Raw genomic sequence first — 20,790 nt, 5'->3', positions numbered from 1 at the left:
AAAAATGATCGGTGATCACCCAGATAATGGTGCAATTACGAGACTTGGGTAAGCCAACCACAAAGTCCATCCCGACCATCTCCCAGGGCCTGTCAGCCACGGGCAGAGGATACAGCAAACCAGCTGGCCGTTGCCGAGGAGTCTTGTTCCTGGCGCAAGAGACACACGCCCGAACGTACTCCGCGACATCACGAGCCATATGCGGCCACCAGTATGTCCTCGCCAGTAACTCTGATGTCCTTTTAGTACCAAAATGTCCACCCACCCTGGACGAGTGCGCCCAAGAGAGAACCTCCGGTCGCAAACTAGATGGAACAAAAGTCTTGCCCGGGGGCACAGACTCCAGCGAAACCGGGGCCACGGTTCTCAAACTCTCGGTGGGGACAATAAGCCGAGGCTCCTCCTCCTCCTCCGCAGATGACACAACGGAGCGAGAGAGAGCGTCGGCCCGAATGTTCTTCTCCCCAGAAAGGAAATGGAGGGTGAAATGAAACCGGGAGAAGAACAAGGACCATCTGGCCTGGCGAGAATTCAACCGCTGAGCTGTCTGCAGATACACCAAATTTTTGTGATCTGTGAAGACTTGGAAGGGAAAACGTGCTCCCTCCAAGAGATGTCTCCACTCCGAGAAAGCCAACTTCATGGCTAGCAACTCCCTGTCCCCGATGGAATAATTCCTCTCTGCTGGTGCGAAGGTCTTGGAGAAAAAGAAGCAAGGATGCTTCCGACCTTGAGCATCCTTTTGGAAGAGGACTGCTCCAGCACCAACAGAAGAGGCATCCACCTCCATGATAAATGGCTTATCAACATCGGGGCGATGAAGAATGGGAGCGCTAGCGAAGTGTGACTTTATAGAGATAAAGGCCTTGGAGACCTCCTCAGACCACAATTTGGGATTCGCCCCCTTCTTGGTGAGGGCAACCAAGGGAGCTACCAAAGTTGAGAAGTGCGGGATGAACTGGCGATAATAATTGATGAACCCCATAAAGCGCTGCACCGCTTTAAGAGAATGGGGTTCCTGCCAGTCCATCACAGCCTGTAGTTTGGCAGGATCCATAGCCAATCCCTGAGCTGAGATGATGTAGCCTAGGAAAGGTAAGGACTCCTGCTCAAACATACACTTCTCCAACTTGGCATAGAGGGAGTTTGCCCGTAGGAGGTCGAAGACTTTGCAAACATCTCTCCAGTGGGAGTCAATATCTGGAGAGTATATGAGAATATCATCCAGATAGACTACGACCGAGGTGGAAAGCATATCCCGGAAGATATCGTTCACAAAGTCTTGGAAAACGGTTGGGCATTACAGAGCCCGAAGGGCATCACCAGATATTCATAGTGCCCATCCCTGGTGTTAAAAGCCGTCTTCCATTCGTCCCCCTCACGGATGCGAATCAGGTTGTAAGCACCCCGCAGATCCAGTTTAGTAATTACCCTTGCTCCCCGAAGCCTATCGAATAGTTCAGATATTAAAGGCAAAGGGTATTTATTCTTAACGGTGATGGCGTTAAGACCCCTGTAATCTATGCATGGACGCAATTCCCCACTCTTCTTCTGCACGAAGAAGAACCCTGCCCCAGCAAGGTGACACTGACTTCCTGATGAACCCTCTTGCCAGATTTTCCTGGATGTACTGTGACATTGCCTCCGTCTCCGGGAGAGATAGCGGATAGACTCGACCCCGGGGAGGCTCAGCACCAGGCAAGAGGTCAATAGGACAGTCATAGGGGCGATGGGGCGGAAGGTTCTCCGCTGCCTTTTTGGAGAATACGTCTGCATAAGACCAATACTGCTTGGGGAGAGAGGAAAGATCTGCGGGTACCTCTGTTGTAGCAACCTGAACACACTCCCTCTGACACCTACCCCCACAAGATTCACCCCATCCCAGAATTCTGCCTGAGGACCACTAGATATGAGGACAGTGGTACCGTAGCCAAGGTATTCCCAACAGGACCTCATCAATTCCCTCGGGAATGACGAGCAGAGAAATAATCTCCTGATGAGATGGCGACATGGACAGAGTAAAAGGGATGGTCTGGTGAGTTATCTGTGAGGGCAGAGTCGACCCATTCACCACTCGTACCGTTACAGGTTGAGCTAGCATAACCAGAGGTATTGCTTGGTGTTGGGCGAAGGCAGAAGACATAAAATTGCCCTCCGCCCCAGAATCCACGCAGAGCTCTACCGAGTGGGAGAATGAGCCAATAGTAATTGTCCCCTTAAAGGACAATTTAGAGGCAAACGTCGCCGTGTCTAGTGTACCTCCACCTACGACCACTAGACGCTGACGTTTCCTCGACCGCTGAGGACATCTGGTGGCTAGATGTCCAGACTGCTGGCAAACATGACAGACCCTGAGTGCACAAGCGGTCCGGGACTTAGATACCGCTTGTGACACTTCCCTGGCCTCATGTGACTCAGGAACCAGGACCGGAGATTCCAGAGGTTTGGCGAAAGTAGGAGCCAGCCGAAACCTCTGCCTACACTGGGCTCGCTCTAACCTCCGCTCGTTAAAACGGAGGTCAATTCGAGTGGAGACAGTTATTAGCTCCTCCAGTGTGGCAGGAATCTCCCTAGTGGCCAGAGCGTCCTTTACGTGGTCAGCCAAGCCCCTCCAAAATATGGGGATAAGGGCTTTATCCGACCATTCCAGCTCAGATGCTAAAGTGCGGAATTGGACGGCAAAATGACTGACCAAGGACTCTCCCTGAGTTAATGCCAGCAGTTTGAGCGCAGTGTCATGGGTGACTTGAGGTCCTAAAAAGACCTGTTTCAAAGTGCTCAAAAACACGGGAGCACTCTGCACCACATGATCGCCACGCTCCCACAGCGGCGTAGCCCATTCCAACGCCCTGTCCGACAATAGAGACACAATAAATCCCACCTTAGCCCGCTCTGTGGGGAAACGTGCAGCCAGAAGCTCGAGATGAATAGAGCACTGACTCACAAATCCCCTACAAAATTTGCTATTACCAGAAAATTTTTCTGGCAGCGGGAGGCGAGAAAATGTCGGAACAGGGGTGGCAATGGACAAAGTTTCTGCAGCCACGCTGGCAGCCTGTACAGCAACTGCGGTAACATCCACAGCTGAGGTTGCGCACTCGAGAGCCGCCAACCTACCCTCCAGCTGCTGTATATACCGCAGGGATTGCTGTTTGTCCGTCATTACTAGCCAGACCCTGGCGCTAGTGTAATGTTAGGGCTAGCGGAACGCACCAAATAATAAGACTGATAGTGTATGGTGCGTTCGCAGCCCGGGGTCCACCGTGCAGAGATGGAACCTGCTGCTAAGTAACGACGGACTATATGGCGGTACTCATAAGAATACACACGTGGGTTAAACCTCACCCAACGTGAAGGAAGCGATCATGTTGCGTCACAGGATCGCAGTACCGCACATAGAAGGCGAGCAAGCAGTCAGCGAACTTAACCCCAACTAGGATTGAAGTCCGATTAGACCCTTGCTGGCACAACACCTCAACTGGGTGTGTAAAGGCAACACTTATAATTAGAGCACCGAAGTGCGAACTGTGCCGTGCTGGCAGGCACCACTAAGCACCTAGACGTGGGTCAGGAAGCGCACTACTGGCGCGTGGCGCCGCACTGGCGGTGACAGCAATAGACGCTGATACGTGTGTGACACGTTGAGTGATTTGTCGGGCGCTAGATAGCAGCCATACTCCATACGCGAACAGTCATACAATAGGGTAGGGGTATTTAATGAACGACTTGCACTCACAACAAACACACGTATTCAAATGTACACTAGCGCATGGCCGTGCGGTCATGCGCAGTTTATATAATTGCAGGACAGGAAGTGGCCACAGAAACTTTGCCCTTCCAAGACCTGCCAAGAGGACCAATGGAATGCGCTGCAGAGCCAGAGCACATGACCCTCGATCTCCAACGGGAGATCTTGCTCTGGGCATGCTCAGTGTGCGCAAACAAGGACTTAGTCCCAGGGAAGTCCGCTCGCCGCTGACCAGCACTGACTTTAATGGCAGGAGCTGAAGAAGCAGCAGTAACTCTCTGTACAGAGTGAGAGCGAGCAAGACACTGGGAGCGACGTCCCTGCTGAGCAGACTCCACTGCGGCTGGAGGAGAATGGGAGACCGCAGCGGAGACAGATCGAGATTCCCCCTGTGCAGCAGAGGAAACTCGACTCCTAACAGCCTATTGGTTTTTTTTTTATTTGGTTTATAAATTCTCCCTGACAAAAAAAACAGTGGGAGATTAGTATTGGACTTTGTGCTTGTGTGCCAGTCCTGTGTGTGCCATCTCTCTCAAATAGTGGGCCACAGAAAGCCTAGTGTTTTTTTTTTGTTTTAATTTGGTTTTTAAATTCTCCCTGACCAAAAAAAAAACAGTGGGAGATTAATATTGGCCTTTGTGCTTCTGTGCCAGTCCTGTGTGCCATCTCTCTCAAATAGTGAGCCACAGAAAGCCTAGTGCCTGTTTTTGGTTTTTAAATTCTCCCTTAAAAAAAAACAGTGGGAGATTAATATTGGCCTTTGTGCTTGTGTGCCAGTCTTGAGTGTGCCATCTCTCTCAAATAGTGGGCCACAGAAAGCCTAGTGTTTTTTTTGTATTTGGTTTATAAATTCTCCCTGACAAAAAAACACAGTGGGAGATTAATATTGGCCTTTGTGCTTGTGTGCCAGTCCTGTGTGCCATCTCTCTCAAATAGTGAGCCACAGAAAGCCTAGAGCCTGTTTTTGGTTTTTAAATTCTCCCTTAAAAAAAAAAACAGTGGGAGATTAATATTGGCCTTTGTGCTTGTGTGCCAGTCCTGTGTGTGCCATCTCTCTCAAATAGTGGGCCACAGAAAGCCTATTGTTTGTTTTTTGTTTTAATTTGGTTTATAAATTCTCCCTGACAAAAAAAACAGTGGGAGATTAATATTGGCCTTTGTGCTTGTGTGCCAGTCGTGTGTGCCATCTCTCTCAAATAGTGGACCACAGAAAGCCTAGTGTTTTTTTTTTGTTTTAATTTGGTTTATAAATTCTCCCTGACCAAAAAAAAAACAGTGGGAGATTAATATTGGCCTTTGTGCTTCTGTGACAGTCGTGTGTGCCATCTCTCTCAAATAGTTAGCCACAGAAAGCCTAGTGCCTGTTTTTGGTTTTTAAATTCTCCCTTAAAAAAAAAAAACAATGGGAGATTAATATTGGCCTTTGTGCTTGCGTGCCAGTCCTGTGTGTGCCATCTCTCTTAAATAGTGGTCCACAGAAAGCCTAGTTTTTTTTTTGTATTTGGTTTATAAATTCTCCCTGACAAAAAAAACACAGTGGGAGATTAATATTGGCCTTTGTGCTTGTGTGCCAGTCATGTGTGTGCCATCTCTCTCAAATAGTGGGCCACAGAAAGCCTATTGGGTTTTTTTTTTTATTTGGTTTATAAATTCTCCCTGACAAAAAAAACAGTGGGAGATTAGTATTGGACTTTGTGCTTGTGTGCCAGTCCTGTGTGTGCCATCTCTCTAAAATAGTGGGCCACAGGAAGCCTAGTGTTTTTTTTTGTTTTAATTTGGTTTTTAAATTCTCCCTGACCAAAAAAAAAACAGTGGGAGATTAATATTGGCCTTTGTGCTTCTGTGCCAGTCCTGTGTGCCATCTCTCTCAAATAGTGAGCCACAGAAAGCCTAGTGCCTGTTTTTGGTTTTTAAATTCTCCCTTAAAAAAAAACAGTGGGAGATTAATATTGGCCTTTGTGCTTCTGTGCCAGTCGTGTGTGCCATCTCTCTCAAATAGTTAGCCACAGAAAGCCTAGTGCCTGTTTTTGGTTTTTAAATTCTCCCTTAAAAAAAAAAAACAGTGGGACATTAATATTGGCCTTTGTGCTTGAGTGACAGTCCTGTGTGTGTGGCATCTCTCTCATTTGGTGCCACAGAAAACCGAGTGTGTAACATTGTGCCAGATTTTCCTTGCGGTCTCACCCACCTACAAAGGGATATCTAAATCCTACAGATGTTAGAGTTCATCTTGTAAGTTGTTTGACAGTAACAAATACCGTTACTTTGGTTACGTTTTTAAAGCAATGAGGAAGTCTGGTGGAAGAGGTCGTGGCCATGGGCGTTCATTGACAGCTGGTAATGATGGTAGTGGTGGTGGAGCATCAGGTGGTCGTGGCAAAAACAATATAGCACCTAAGTCTCGAGCTGTGGAGCCAGGTTCGTTGTCTGGCTACACAAGGCCTCGAATGCTCCCTTTTCTGGGAGTAGGAAAACCGCTTTTAAAGCCGGAGCAGCAAGAGCAAGTTTTGGCTTACCTTGCTGACTCAGCCTCTAGCTCTTTTGCCTCCTCTTCTGAAACTGGTAAATGTAAAAGCAGCGCGTCGTTAGTGGATGTTCACGGTCAGGGACAAGTCGCTTCCTTGTCCTCTTCAGCAAAAACAACAACAGAGAAGGATGCGGCAGGCGACACAACGGGTTACTCCATGGAGCTCTTTACACATACCGTCCCTGGCTTAGAAAGTGAAACAGTTAACAGGCCATGCCCATTACAAGTTGAATCGGACATGGAGTGCACATATGCACAGCCACAGCCAGATTACTATGCTGTTCCTTTGACTCAGACCACAACATTGCCCTCGCAGGGTACTGAGCCAGAATCAGACCCTGATGAGACTATGGTGCCCCGTCACGAACGCTATACCACCGACTTACACGATGACACAGATGAAGTTGCACACGAGATAGAAGAGGAGGTTATAGATGACCCAGTTATTGACCCCGATTGGCAGCCATTGGGGGAACAGGGTGCAGGCGGCAGTAGTTCTGAAGCTGAGGAGGAGGGGCCGCAGCAGGCATCAACATCGCAACAGGTTCCATCTGCCGGGCCCGTATCTGGTCCAAAACGCGTGGCAAAGCCAAAACCTGTTGGAGGACAGCGTGGCCATCCGGTTAAAGCTCAGTCTGCAATGCCTGAAAAGGGATCCGATGCTAGAAAGAGTGCAGTCTGGCATTTTTTTAAACAACATCCAAGTGATCAGCACAAAGTCATCTGTCAAAAATGTTCAACTACCTTAAGCAGAGGTCAGAATCTGAAAAGTCTAAATACAAGTTGCATGCATAGACATTTAACCACCATGCATTTGCAAGCCTGGACTAACTACCAAACGTCCCTTAAGGTTGTAGCACCCTCGGCCAATGCAGCTAGTCAGCAACGCTACATCCCTTCCGTCACTGTAAGGCCACAATTTTCCGCACCACCTGCAGTATCTGTGCAGGTTTCGTTGCTAGGCCAAAGCACTCAGGGTCAGGGAATCACCAGTTTCGTAGTATGAAACACTGCATCTAGGGCACCGGCGGCAACAATACCGTCTCCAACGTCTCTCAGTCTGCCATGTCCATCGGCACCCCCGCTAGTTCCACGATCTCCAGCTCTCCAGTCCAGCTCACCCTACATGAGACTCTCATTAGAAAAAGGAAGTACTCAGCCTTGCATCCGCGTACACAGGGTTTGCATGCCCACATTGCTAGACTAATCTCGTTAGAGATGATGCCCTACCGGTCAGTTGAAAGCAAAGCTTTCAAAGCCCTGATGGACTACGCTGTACCACGCTACGAGCTACCCAGTCGACACTTCTTTTCGAGAAAAGCCATCCCAGCCCTCCGCCAGCATGTTAAAGAGCGCATCGTCCATGCACTCAGGCAATCTGTGAGTACAAAGGTACACCTGACAACAGATGCATGGACCAGTAGGCATGGCCAGGGACGTTACGTGTCCATCACGGCACACTGGGTGAATGTGGTGGATGCAGGGTCCACAGGGGACAGCAATATTGGGACAGTTCTGCCTAGCCCACGGTCTAGGAAACAGTTGGCTGTAGCCGTTCGCCCCCCCCTCCTCCTCCTCCTCCTTCTCATCCTCCTGCAGAAGCGAGAGCTCGTCCACAGACCGCAGTCGCACAACCACTCCATCCGCAGCTGCCACTGTTGCACACCAGGTGTCCCATTATGGGGCAGCTACTGGCAAGCGTCAGCAGGCTGTATTGGCAATGAAGTGTTTGGGCAACAACAGACACACCGCGGAAGTTCTGTCCGAGTTCTTGCAGAAAGAAACGCAGTCATGGCTGGGCACTGTACATCTTGAGGCAGGCAAGGTAGTGAGTGATAACGGAAGGAATTTCATGGCTGCCATAGCCTTTTCCCAACTGAAATACAATCCTTGCCTCACACCTTAACCTGGTGGTGCAGTGCTTCCTGAAAAGTTATCCGGGGTTATCCGACCTGCTCCTCAACGTGCGCAGACTTTGCTCGCATATCTGCCGTTCGCCCGTACACTCCAGCCATATGCAGAACTATCAGCGGTCTTTGACCTTCCCCAGCATCGCCTAACCATCGACGTTGCAACAAGGTGGAACTCAACACTGAACATGCTTCAGAGACTGTGCAAACAGAGGCGTGCTGTTATGTATTTGTGGGAGGATACACATACACGGGCAGGCAGTTGGATGGCAGACATGGAGTTGTCAGGTGTGCAGTGGTCGAAGGTACAAGACATGTGTCAAGTCCTTCAGTGTTTTGAGGAATGCACATGGCTGGTTAGTGCAGGCAATGCCATAATAAGCATGAGCATCCCCCTAATGCGTTTGCTGATGCAAAGTTTGACGCACATAAAGGAGCAGGCGTCTGCAGCAGAGGAAGAGGAAAGCCTTGATGACAGTCAGCCATTGTCTGGTCAGGGCAGTGTACAGGATGAGGTAGCGGGCGAACAGGAGGAGGAGGATGAGGAGGATGATGGGGATGAGTATTTTTTTAATGAGGAAGCTTCTCCGGGGCCAATGGAAATTGGTGGCGTGGCAAGGCCGGGTTCTAGTTTTTTGAGGGACACAAGTGACGTAGATTTGCCTGTAACTGCCCCTCAACCCAGCACAACCGCAGATTTGACAACTGGAACTTTGGCCCACATGGCGGATTATGCCTTACGTATCCTCAAAAGGGACCCACGCATTATTAAAATGATGGCCGATGACGATTACTGGTTGGCCTGCCTCCTTGATCCTCGCTATAAAGGCAAATTGCAAAATATTATGCCACATGAGAACCTGGAACAAATATTAGCAACCAAACAATCAACTCTTGTTGACCGTTTGATTCAGGCATTCCCAGCACACAGCGCCGGTGATGGTTCTCACACGAGCTGCAGGGGGCAGCAGACCAGAGGTGTTAGAGGTGCACAAATCAGAAGTGGCGTTGGACAGAGGGGTTTTCTGACCAGGTTGTGGAGTGATTTTGCTATGACCGCAGACAGGACAGGTACTGCAGCATCAATTCAAAGTGACAGGAGACAACATTTGTCCAGTATGGTTACTAACTATTTTTCATCCCTTATCGATGTTCTCCCTCAACCGTCATTCCCATTTGATTACTGGGCATCCAAATTAGACACCTGGCCAGAATTGGCAGAATATGCATTGCAGGAGCTTGCTTGCCCACTAGCTAGTGTGCTATCAGAAAGAGTATTCAGTGCTGCTGGTTCAATATTAACCGAAAAGAGGACTCGTCTGGCTACCCAAAATGTTGATGATCTAACCTTCATTAAAATGAACCACTCCTGGATTTTGAGTTATCTTGCTTTACCTTTCCCGTCTGACACCTAGCTTTCCTAGGAAAAGGTCTTGCTTGTGGACTGGTCTGAGTTTTCCAATCTCGTAATTTGCAGCAGCTGTTTGTCCAGCACACGACGTTTACACCTCCCTAAATGGGCAAACTCCCCCCACGGGGCCGTGGTATCGCCACTTGGCGCAAGCACCCGTAAGAGTGCCGTTTGTCTGAAGAGGTGGGTGTGCATGCTTTTGGTCGACGGCACTGCCACTGGGTCCCTCATAGTATAATAAAGTGTCTCTGGCAGTGGTGGCGCGCAACCAACGTCAGACACACCGTTGTAACATGAGGGGCTCTGGGCCTGTACCGCCGGCCACAAGACAGTTCCCCCCAGCTCAAACAGTGCTCTACGATTTGCAAAATTATCTCTCACAGCTCCACCAATGTTTAGTCTATGCGCTGACATCTTTCAATGCCTGGCACTGACAATACCAATGTGTTGACATGTATGATGCTACTTAAAATAGTCAGGGGCAGTGTCCTATATTTACACCAGTAAATACTTAGCGCCAAATTACTAGGTCTGAAACTCAGCAGAGGAGCCCACCCCTGTACCTAAGTATGCCACCCTTTTGTTTTTTGGTTTTGTTGTATTGCGAGACATTAACATCTATTTATTTTTTGGGAGTACTAACTGTCAGACACTCCTTACAATCGGCCTCCGCTGACAACACCAATGCTGCCTGTGTACCCCTGCAAGATAATTCCAAGTGCATAGAGCCTACTTTTGTTATGTTAGGCCTACTAAGTCTGTCTGCGGTCCATAATAGAAATTATCCTTCACTGACCACACCACTGCTGCCCGTGTACCCCTGGAACCTATTTTAAAGTGCCTACAGCCTACTTTACTTATGTTAGGCCTACTAAGCATGTCTGCGGTCCCTCCTTCCAATAGTCCTCCACTGACCAGACCAATGCTGGCCGTGTACCCCTGGAACCTATTTTAAATTGCATAGAGCATCTTTTTTTTAATTGTAGGCCTACTAAGTCTGTCTGCGGTCAATAATAGAAATTGTCCTTCACTGACCACACCACTGCTGCCCGTGTACCCCTGGAACCTGTTTTAAAGTGCCTACAGCCTACTTTTCTTATGTTAGGCCTACTAAGCCTGTCTGCGGTCCCTCCTTCCAATAGTCCTCCACTGACCAGACCAATGCTGGCCGTGTACCCCTGGAACCTATTTTAAATTGCATAGAGCATCCTTTTTTTAATTGTAGGTGTACTAAGTCTGTCTGCGGTCCATAATTTAAATTGTCCTCCACTGACCAGACCAATGCTGGCCGTGTACCCCTGGAACCTAGTTGAAAGTGCATAGAGCCTACTTTTTTTCTTTATTTTATATTTATAAAGCCCAGATGAACTACGCTGTACCACGGTATGAGCTACCCAGTCGACACTTCTTTTGTGAGAAAAGCCATCCCAGCCCTCCACCAGCATGTAAAAGTCCGCATTGTCCATGCACTCAGGCAATCTAAGAGTAGAAAGGTGCACCTGACAACAGACGCATGGACCAGTAGGCATGTCCACGGATGGTTATGTGTCCATTACGGCGCACTGGGTTAATGTGGTGGATGCATGGTCCACAGGGGACAGCCTACTAAGTCTGTCTGCAGTCCCTAATTCAAATTGTCCTCCGCTGACAACACCAATGCTGCCTGTGTACCCCTGTAACCTTTTTTAAACTGCATTGAGCCAAATTTTTTGTTTAAGGCCTACTACCTGTGTCTGTCTGCGCCACTCAATACAGCTGTCCTCCTCTGAAAAAAGCTGAGCGTCAATTGTCTGGTTTTCAGCCTATAGGAATTTGAAAACTGCATTGGGGCTACTACTTCGGTAGGGCCTACTAACGGTGTCTGCCGCTCCAAAGTGTTCTCCTGGTAGCATTTCCTGAGCTTCAATTTTCAGGCTCTTGTTGAAGAGTTTTTTAATTTAAAAACTACAGTGGGCCTACTTGTTTGGTTGGGTTCTAGAAATGGTGTCTGCCGCTCCAAGGTGTTCTCCAGGTTGCCTTTCCTTAGCTTCAATTTTGAGGCTCTCGTTAAATTTTGTAATATAACAATGCATTTGGCCTACTTGTTTTGTTGGCCCTACTAATGGTGTCTGCCGCTCCTTGCTGTTCTCCACTGAACAAACCAGTGCCGCCTGTTTACTTCTGTTTCCAATTTTGAACTGCATTTAGCCTCCTTACTGATTTGGGCCTACTCACTGTGTCAGCCTCTCATTACAGTTGTCCTCCACTGAACAAAGCAATGCCCCCTGGTTAGTCCTGTTACCAATTTTGAACTGCATTTAGCCCACTTTATTCTTTGGGCCTATATCTGTGTTTCCTCCTCATCCTGCCCATTGCCCAGCCAGTGATAGATGAGTCTGCTGGCACATTGCCCCAGACCACTACATTCCCCTTGCACGCTACACAGCCAGAATCTGACCCTGCTGAAATTCAGGTTCCCCTTCCCACATACTATACCACCTTACAAGGGGACAAAGAGGAAGGTGAAGATGAAAGTGCAAGTTCCATCATCAGGTGGGGGGGGCATACTCGTTGGCGACGTCACTGGCACAGGGCCCCTCATAGTACGCAAAAGTGTCGCTGCCGGTGGGAGGCGCCCCCGCCGTGCAAACACACCGCCGTACTTTGAGGGGCCCTGTGCCAGTGCCAATGCCAACGAGTGGGCCCCCCCCCCCCGCTTGCTCAGGATCACAGCACTTGAAAAGTTTAAATACTTACCTCGCCCTGCTCCACTGCCGTGACGTGGTCCAGATTTCCTGGGCCCACAAAATACTAAAACCAGCCCTACCCCCAACAACTTTAGCCAAATGACCCCAAATTTCCAATGCCTAACTATGATTGTAAGGGAAATTAAGATTGACAAGCTTCATTAAGAAGAATGGATGTTTTTGCCATTAAAATGGGCACTCTAGGTGTTTTCCTGGCCCCCACTCACTGCCGACTATGCTGCCCCATTGACTTGCATTGGGTTTCTTGTTTCGGTCGATCCCGACTTTACGACATAATCGGCCGATTTCACTCGACCTGACTTTTGAGATAGTCGGGTTTTGCGAAACCCGACTCGACTCTAAAAAAGTCAAGGTCGCTCAACCCTAGTTCTCACCCTTGTCTTCCACCTTTGGCTGTACCTTTCTGGACTCATTGTCGTTCTCGAACCTTGCACCCTTCATTTGTTCCTGAAGATGGCACACCTCCTTGTTCGTGTCCTCATTAGTGTTGAGCATTCCGATACCGCAAGTATCGGGTATCGGCCGATATTTGCGGTATCGGAATTCCGATACCGAATTCCGATACTTCCCGCGTATCGGATACCGGAATCGGAAGTTCCCAGAATTCAAATTGAACGCAGCAGCCAATGAGGAATGAATGAAAGTGTGGGCACATCCTGTTTAGCATGGTGGGCATGTAAGTACTGGCAAGGCTGGGATTGGCTGCTGAAATGATGTCACTCTGCACTATAAAAAAGCGCTGCCGCCATTTTGCGCTCACTCTGCTGTGATTTCAGTTAGGGACAGGACGCTGTGTTCTAACTGAGGGCCAGTTGAGCTTGCTAATTGCTTTATTTTCCTTTCCAAAGGCTAATTTAGCAAAACGCTGTGTGTTCTTCACTGTTCACCTTGCTCTTGCCTTGCAGCGCTGTTTTAACAGCGTTCTGCAAGGTCTCTGTGTGTGTGTGTGTGTGCAGCTCACTCTGTAGTCTGTGTGCAGCCATATACCCGGTTGTATTCAGCTCAGGGGGGGTTCACACTGCCTCACACAGTTGTTCTTTTTTGCTCTTAGTGCAGCCTGCTGCACATTTTTTCTCAAATTTCCTATTAGTGTTTTTCCACCAGTCTCCAGCTCTATTGTGGAAAAACACTACATAGGATAACCTAGAGGGGGGTTTTAGGGCCTTGCAGCGCCGTTTACGGCTGTCTGCACGGTCTCCGTGTGAGCCCAGCTCGCCCTGCAGTCTGTGTGCAGCCATAGCCGGTTGGATTCAGCTCAGGGTTCGTTACTGGCTCATACCTTGAGAAAAATTTTCCTTTTTTTCAAATAGTGCAGCCTGTTTAAAATTTGAAAAAAAAAATTCCTATTAGTGTCTTTCCACTCGTATCCAGCTAAATAGTGGAAAAACACTATATAGGATAACCTAGAGGAGGGTTTTTTGGCCTTGCAGCGCCGTTTACGGCTGTCTGCACGGTCTCCGTGTGAGCCCAGCTCGCCCTGTAGTCTGTGTGCAGCCATAGCCGGTTGGATTCAGCTTAGGGTTCGTTACTGGCTCATACCTTGAGAAAAATTTTCCTTTTTTTTCAAATAGTGCAGCCTGTTTAAAATTTGAAAAAAAAAAAATCCTATAAGTGTCTTTCCACTCGTATCCAGCTAAATAGTGGAAAAACACTATATAGGATAACCTAGAGGAGGGTTTTTTGGCCTTGCAGCGCCGTTTACGGCTGTCTGCACGGTCTCCGTGTGAGCCCAGCTTGCCCTGTAGTCTGTGTGCAGCCATAGCCGGTTGGATTCAGCTCAGGGTTCGTTACTGGCTCATACCTTGAGAAAAATTTTCCTTTTTTTGAAATAGTGCAGCCTGTTTAAAATTTGAAAAAAAAAAAATTCCTATTAGTGTCTTTCCACCAGTCTCCAGCTCAATTGTGGAAAAACACTACATAGGATAACCTAGAGGGTTTTTTTTGGGCCTTGCAGCGCCGTTTACGGCTGTCTGCACGGTCTCTGTGTGAGCGCAGCTCGCCCTGTAGTCTGTGTGCAGCCATAGTCGGTTGGATTCAGCTCAGGGTGCGTTACTGCCTCATACCTTGAAAAACAATTTCCTTTTTTTCAAATAGTGCAGCCAGTTTAAAATTTGAAAAAAAAAATTCCTATTAGTGTCTTTCCACTTGTATCCAGCTAAATAGTGGAAAAACACTATATAGGATAACCGAGAGGAGGGTTTTTTGGCCTTGCAGCGCCGTTTACGGCTGTCTGCACGGTCTCCGTGTGATTTAAACTAGCTCTGTAGCCCGATCTGCACCAAAAAAAAAGTTAAGTTCACCAAACACAACTTAACACTTGTGTAGGCCACATTTGAAAAATAATAAAGTTTAGTCCACAATTTACAACATTAGTGTTTCTTACACCTGTTAGGAGGAGCATTACAGGAATAAGCACACTAAGGCCTTAGTACTTTTCTGCTTATCTTTATCTGTCAACCAAGATGAAGAGGGCAGGGAGTAAGGCACGTGGGCGTGGGCGCGGAGCAGGGAGAGGAGCAGGGAGAGGACGTGGTGATTCTGTGCCTGCTGCGGGCGCCGGTGACTCGTCGTCACTCAGTTTCAGCAGGGAACAGTCCTTCATGCGCAGCTTTGTCGGAGAGCGCCGTGCACCGCTGCTGCGTGAAGACCAAATTGAAGCCGTTGTCGGGTGGATGGCAGCTAACGCCTCGGCATCGACTTCAGTTAGTGCCACATCCTCTCAGGCACAGAGCACTGGAGAGCAGCCATCTGTCTCTTCACCACCTGCCAAATTGGCCAGGCAGTCAGAGAGCCCAGGACAGGAGCCGTCTCTACTTCTGTTCTCTGAATCTCTTGGCTTGGAAACAGGGGGCCAGCCAAGCAGCATTGGAGAAATGGAAGAAGAGGCAGTGTGCAGTGATGCCCAACACCTTTTTCTCTCTGACTCTGAAGAGGCAGGTGGGCCAGTGCCTCCGGTGACCACAGCGCAGTACGCATCTGATGATGAAAGTCAGGTGCCGCTTTCTCGTGCGTACTGTGCTGCTGAGACTACCCAGGAGGAGCAGTTGGTGGCAGAGGGTAGTGGAGATGATGAGGTCCTTGACCCATCGTGGCGTGAGGAACAGGAAGGTGGTGGGAGCAGCTCAGAGGAAGAGCTTCCTCTTACGGGCCAAAGAGGGAGAGGGAGGGGGAAGACTGCGGAGCCTGTAGCCTCCACTTTGGCACCCGTTAGGAGCCTGTCTCTTTCCAAAGCCAAAAAGGGCGCTCCCAAGACTTGCAGTGCCTGGTCCTTTTTTGACACAGTTGCAGATGACATGTGTTTTGTCAAATGCAAGCTGTGTCATCATAAAGTAAAAAGAGGGAAAAATGTCAGCAACCTCAATACCACAAATATGTGGAAACATGTGCGGACCAGGCACGCGGTGGAGTTACAGAAACACACTGAAGATGTAGGCCAACCAACAGCGGCAGCTACCACCTCTTCAGCTCGTGTTGCCTCTTCCTCCAGCTCACGCACAGCTGGTTTGGCTTCCTCCCAGAGACCTTGTGTAATTCCACCCACAGCACCACCTTCCCAGTCATCCTCACACTCCCAGTCTACTCTACAGCCATCGGTAGTACAGGCATGGGAGAAAAGGCGGGCATTCTCGGCCAACCACCCCCGAGCACAGGCTCTGAATGCAGGCATTGCCAAACTGTTGTCCCTGGAAATGCTCTCGTTCAGGCTGGTGGAGACTGACAGCTTCCGTGACTTGATGGCATTGGCAGTCCCACAGTACAAGGTGCCCAGCCGCTTTTACTTCAGCAGGCAGGCTGTCCCTGCCCTGCACAGGCATGTTGAGGCAAACATAAAACATGCGCTACTGAACGCCGTCAGTAGCAAGGTCCACCTCACCACCGATGCGTGGACCAGTCAGCATGGACAGGGGCGATATGTTTCCCTCACTGCCCATTGGGTTAATGTTGTTGAGCCAGGTACAGATCGTGCGAGTGGCGCAGGACGTGTCCTGCCCACTCCAAGGATTGCAGGAATCCAGTCTGTACGCATCGACTCCTCCTCTTACACCAGTTCCTCTGATTCCTCTCTGCAGGATCCGTCACAGTCCACCCCCACATGGACCCGTGAACGTTTACCTATGACCGACATGAGCACAGCCGTGGCCAAACGTCAGCAGGCCGTCTTGAAACTAGTTTCATTGGGGCATCGAAGCCACACAGCGCAGGAGCTCTGGAATGCCATCAAGCAGGAGAGCGATGTGTGGTTACTGCCAGCGAATCTCCAGCCAGGCATGGTAGTGTGTGACAATGGCCGAAATCTGGTGGCAGCTTTGGCCCTTGGCAACCTCACTCACATCCCATGTCTGGCACATGTGCTCAATTTGGTTGTGCAGAGTTTTCTGAGGGACTATCCGGATCTTGATGCCCTGCTGCACAAGGTCCGCCTAGAGTGTGCTCACTTGCGGCGTTCCAGCTTGGCCAGATCCCGCATTGCTGCTCTGCAGCGCAGATTCCGCCTTCCGGAACACCGCATCATATGTGACCTACCTACCCGGTGGAATTCCACGTTACATATGTTGGAGCGGTTGTGTGAGCAGCAGCAAGCAGTTATGGAGTACCAGCTGCATCAGGCGCAAAGAAGTCGCAGTCAGCGCCGATCAGACTTCACAACCACAGAGTGGGCCACTCTGAAGGACGTCTGCCAGGTTTTGCGTCCTTTTGATTATTCCATGCGGATGGCAAGTGCAGATGATGCACTAGTCAGCATGACTGTCCCCCTTATCTGCCTGCTTCAGCAAACTTTGCAAGGGTTAAGGGATGATGTGGTGGAAGAGGTGGAGGATGAGGAGTCACCTTTTCCATCAGCTTCTGGAGAGTCAGCGCCACGTGGTTCCTCACAAAGGGGTACGCAGGGGCCAATTTGTGAGGAGGATGAGGAGGAGTAAATGGACGAGGAAGAGCTCCGTCCAGAGGAGGGAGCGACACAATTGTCCAGTGGTCAGTGTGTACAGCGAGGGTGGGGTGATGACGAGCGGGCAGAGATCATGTCTCAAGCAGGGGACAGCGTTTCTGGGCCGGTTGGCACTCTGCAGCACATGGTGGATTTTATGCTGCAGTGCCTGAGAAATGACCGCCGCATCGACCACATTCTCAACATGCCTGATTATTGGGTGTTCACCCTCCTCGATCCTCGCTACCGGGACAACGTCCAAAACCTCCTCCCTGCGTTGACCCGGGAGCGTAAATTGCGGGAGTACCACGACACACTGGTGAATTCCATCATCTTCTCCTGTCCAACTGAGAGGAGTGCTGCTAGTGCTTTACAAAGCAGCTCAGTGCGTCGAGGCAGTGGGGGAGGCTCTGCCCAAAGAGGGAGCAGAAGCAGTGCCTCTGCCCAAGGCAAGCCGAGTATGGCACAACTCTGGCACACTTTTGTGTGCCCGCCCCAAATGTCTACACCATCACCGGCGGCTCCAGTCAGCAGGAGGCAACGGTTCCGTCAGATGGTGACAGACTACATGGCTTGCCCTCTTACTGTACTCCCCGACGGCTCTTCCCCGTTCAAGTTTTGGGTCTCTAAGCTGGATACATGGCCAGAGCTAAGTCAGTATGCATTGGAGGTGCTGGCTTGCCCTGCGGCTAGTGTCTTATCGGAACGTGTCTTTAGTGCCGCAGGTGGTGTACTAACAGACCGTCGCATGCGACTATCCTCCGATAACGTTGACCGGCTTACTTTCCTGAAAATGAACCAGGCATGGATCTCGCAGGAATTTGCCACTCCTCTGCCTGATTAATTAATTGGGTGTCATCCAGGTCTTCTGCTGTGTTCATCTTTCTACCACCTGAAATGCTATTCCTGGGCTCCAACACCGCCAGTTGCGGCTCAGAAGTGCAGGCTGCACAGTCAAAACATACGACCCAGTGTTATTGGGTTTCAGTAACGTCAGCTGATCCCCAGCTGTGTAGCCGGCAATGTGTCCTGCGACCGCTACGCTGGCACAACAACCTGAATGTAAGGGAACCTGCCCCCCCCCCCCATCGTTTGTTACTGAAAGAGCCATCTTGTGCAGCAGTAATGCTGCACAAGGAAAAGGTAGCTATTTTTTGGGGGCTCCTTGCACACGCAGAACTTAACACTTATAAAATGTGTTCACTGATACCGTTATACCGTCCCAGAGCTGGGACTTTCCTTCGTAATGTGACGCAGCACAGCCGTCATTCCTACCCCCTTGGTGCCATGCGCTGCCTCCTCAGCGTTGTTTTAAGCTGTCACGGAGCCTGCGCTGTTCTGTTATCCCTTGGCCATGCCCTATTTGCGCTGCCTGTCTTCTGACATAATTTGGTGTCAGGCTGGCTGCGCCTGTGCGGCCGCGCTGCCATAGATCCCGCCTCGCAGTGTCTTCTGATTGAGTCACACTGCGGGCCTGGGATCCATGGGCATGCGCAGTGCATATCTTCCCCTCGGGCTCTCGCTCATTTCCCTCTGCCTTCTTTAGACAGTGCGCCGTCAGCTGATCCCTAATAGCATGCCACGGCCGTGACAACGCACAGTCTGAAGAAGAGGGAAGGAGGGGAGTGAGAGTCGAGGATATGCACTGTGCATGCCCATGGATCCAAGGCCCGCAGTGGGATTACGTTAGACGAGACTGCGAGGTGGGATCTGGAGCAGCGTGGACGCACAGGCACTGACAGCCTGACACCAAATTATGTCAGAAGACAGGCAGCGCTAATTGGGCATGGCCAAGGGATAACAGAACAGCGCAGGCTCCGTGACAGTTTAAAACAATGCTGAGGAGGCAGTACATGGCACCAAGGGGATAGGAATGACAGCTGTGCTGTGTCCCATTACGAAGGAAATTCGCACCTCCGTGACGGTTTAACGGTATAAGGGGACACATTTTTAGTGTTTACTTCTGTGTTTGCAAGGAGCATAATTAAAAGAGCAACCTTTTCCTTTTGCATCCTTAGCGCTGCACAAGATGGCTCTTTCAGCTACAAATGTCTTGGGGGGGGGGTTAAAGGTTCCCTTTCAACTTGCTCCAATCAGGCTTCGGCCTACACTCTGTTCCTCTGCTCCTCCTGCTGTCCCTGGGCTCTAACACCGCCAGTTGGTGCCTGGAAGTGCTGTGTGCACAGTCAACAGTCGCTCCTCTGTTATTGGGGTTCAGTAACGTCAGCTGATCCCCAGCTGTGTGTGCGGTAATACCTCCAATCTGCTCCTCCTGCTGTCCCTGGGCTCTAACACCGCCAGTTGGTGCCTGGAAGTGCTGTGTGCACAGTCAACAGTCGCTCCTCTGTTATTGGGGTTCAGTAACGTCAGCTGATCCCCAGCTGTGTGTGCGGTAATACCTCCAATCTGCTTCTCCTGATGTCCCTGGGCTCTAACACCGCCAGTTGGTGCCTGGAAGTGCTGTGTGCACAGTCAACAGTCGCTCCTCTGTTATTGGGGTTCAGTAACGTCAGCTGATCCCCAGCTGTGTGTGCGGTAATACCTCCAATCTGCTCCTCCTGCTTTCCCTGGGCTCTAACACCGCCAGTTGGTGCCTGGAAGTGCTGTGTGCACAGTCAACAGTCGCTCCTCTGTTATTGGGGTTCAGTAACGTCAGCTGATCCCCAGCTGTGTATCCGGCAACGTGTCATGCGACCGCCACGCTGGCACAACTAAAATGTAAGGGGACCTGTCCCCCCCCCCCCTAGGCATTTGTTACTGTATGTATGTATGCTCCTTGGAAACGCTGAACTACACACTCATGTAATGTGTCCCCTCACACCGTCCAACCGTCCCAGAGGTGGGACTTTCCTTTGTAATGTGACGCAGCACAGCCGTCATTGCTACCCCCTTGGCACCGTGCGCTGCCTCCTTAGCGTTGTTTGATTCCGTCATGGACCCTGCACTGTTATGTTATCCCTTGGCCATGCACAGTTTGCGCTGCCCGTCCTCTGACATCATTTGTTGTCGTCCTGGCTGCGCCTGTGCGTCCACGCTGCCCGAAATCCCACCTCGCAGTGTCGTCTAATGTGATCCCACAGTGGGCCTGGTATCCATGGCCATGCGCAGTGCATATACTAGCCTCTCATTCCCCTTCTTCATGCTTCTTCAGACTAGGCGGCGTCAGCTGATCCCTAATAGCATGCCACGGCCGTGACGCCGCACAGTCTGAAGAAGCATGAAGGAGGTGAGTGAGAGGCGATGATATGCACTGCGCATGCCCATGGATCCCTGGCCCGCAGTGGGATTACATTTGATGACACTGCAAGGTTGGATCTCGGGCAGCTTTGACGCACAGGCACTGCCAGCCTGACACCTAAATGATGTCAGAAGACGGGCACCGCTAACTGTGCATGGCCAAGGGATAACATTACAGCGCGGGCTCCGTGACAGAACCAAACAACGTTGAGGAGGTGGCGCACGGCACCAAGGGGGTTGGAATGACGGCTGTGCTGTGTCACATTACAAAGGAAAGTCCCAC

The sequence above is a fragment of the Ranitomeya imitator genome, chromosome 8 (assembly GCF_032444005.1).
Source record: "Ranitomeya imitator isolate aRanImi1 chromosome 8, aRanImi1.pri, whole genome shotgun sequence".
NCBI classification, from domain to species: Eukaryota; Metazoa; Chordata; class Amphibia; order Anura; family Dendrobatidae; genus Ranitomeya; species Ranitomeya imitator.
Note: the sequence above shows the minus strand (reverse complement) of the source record.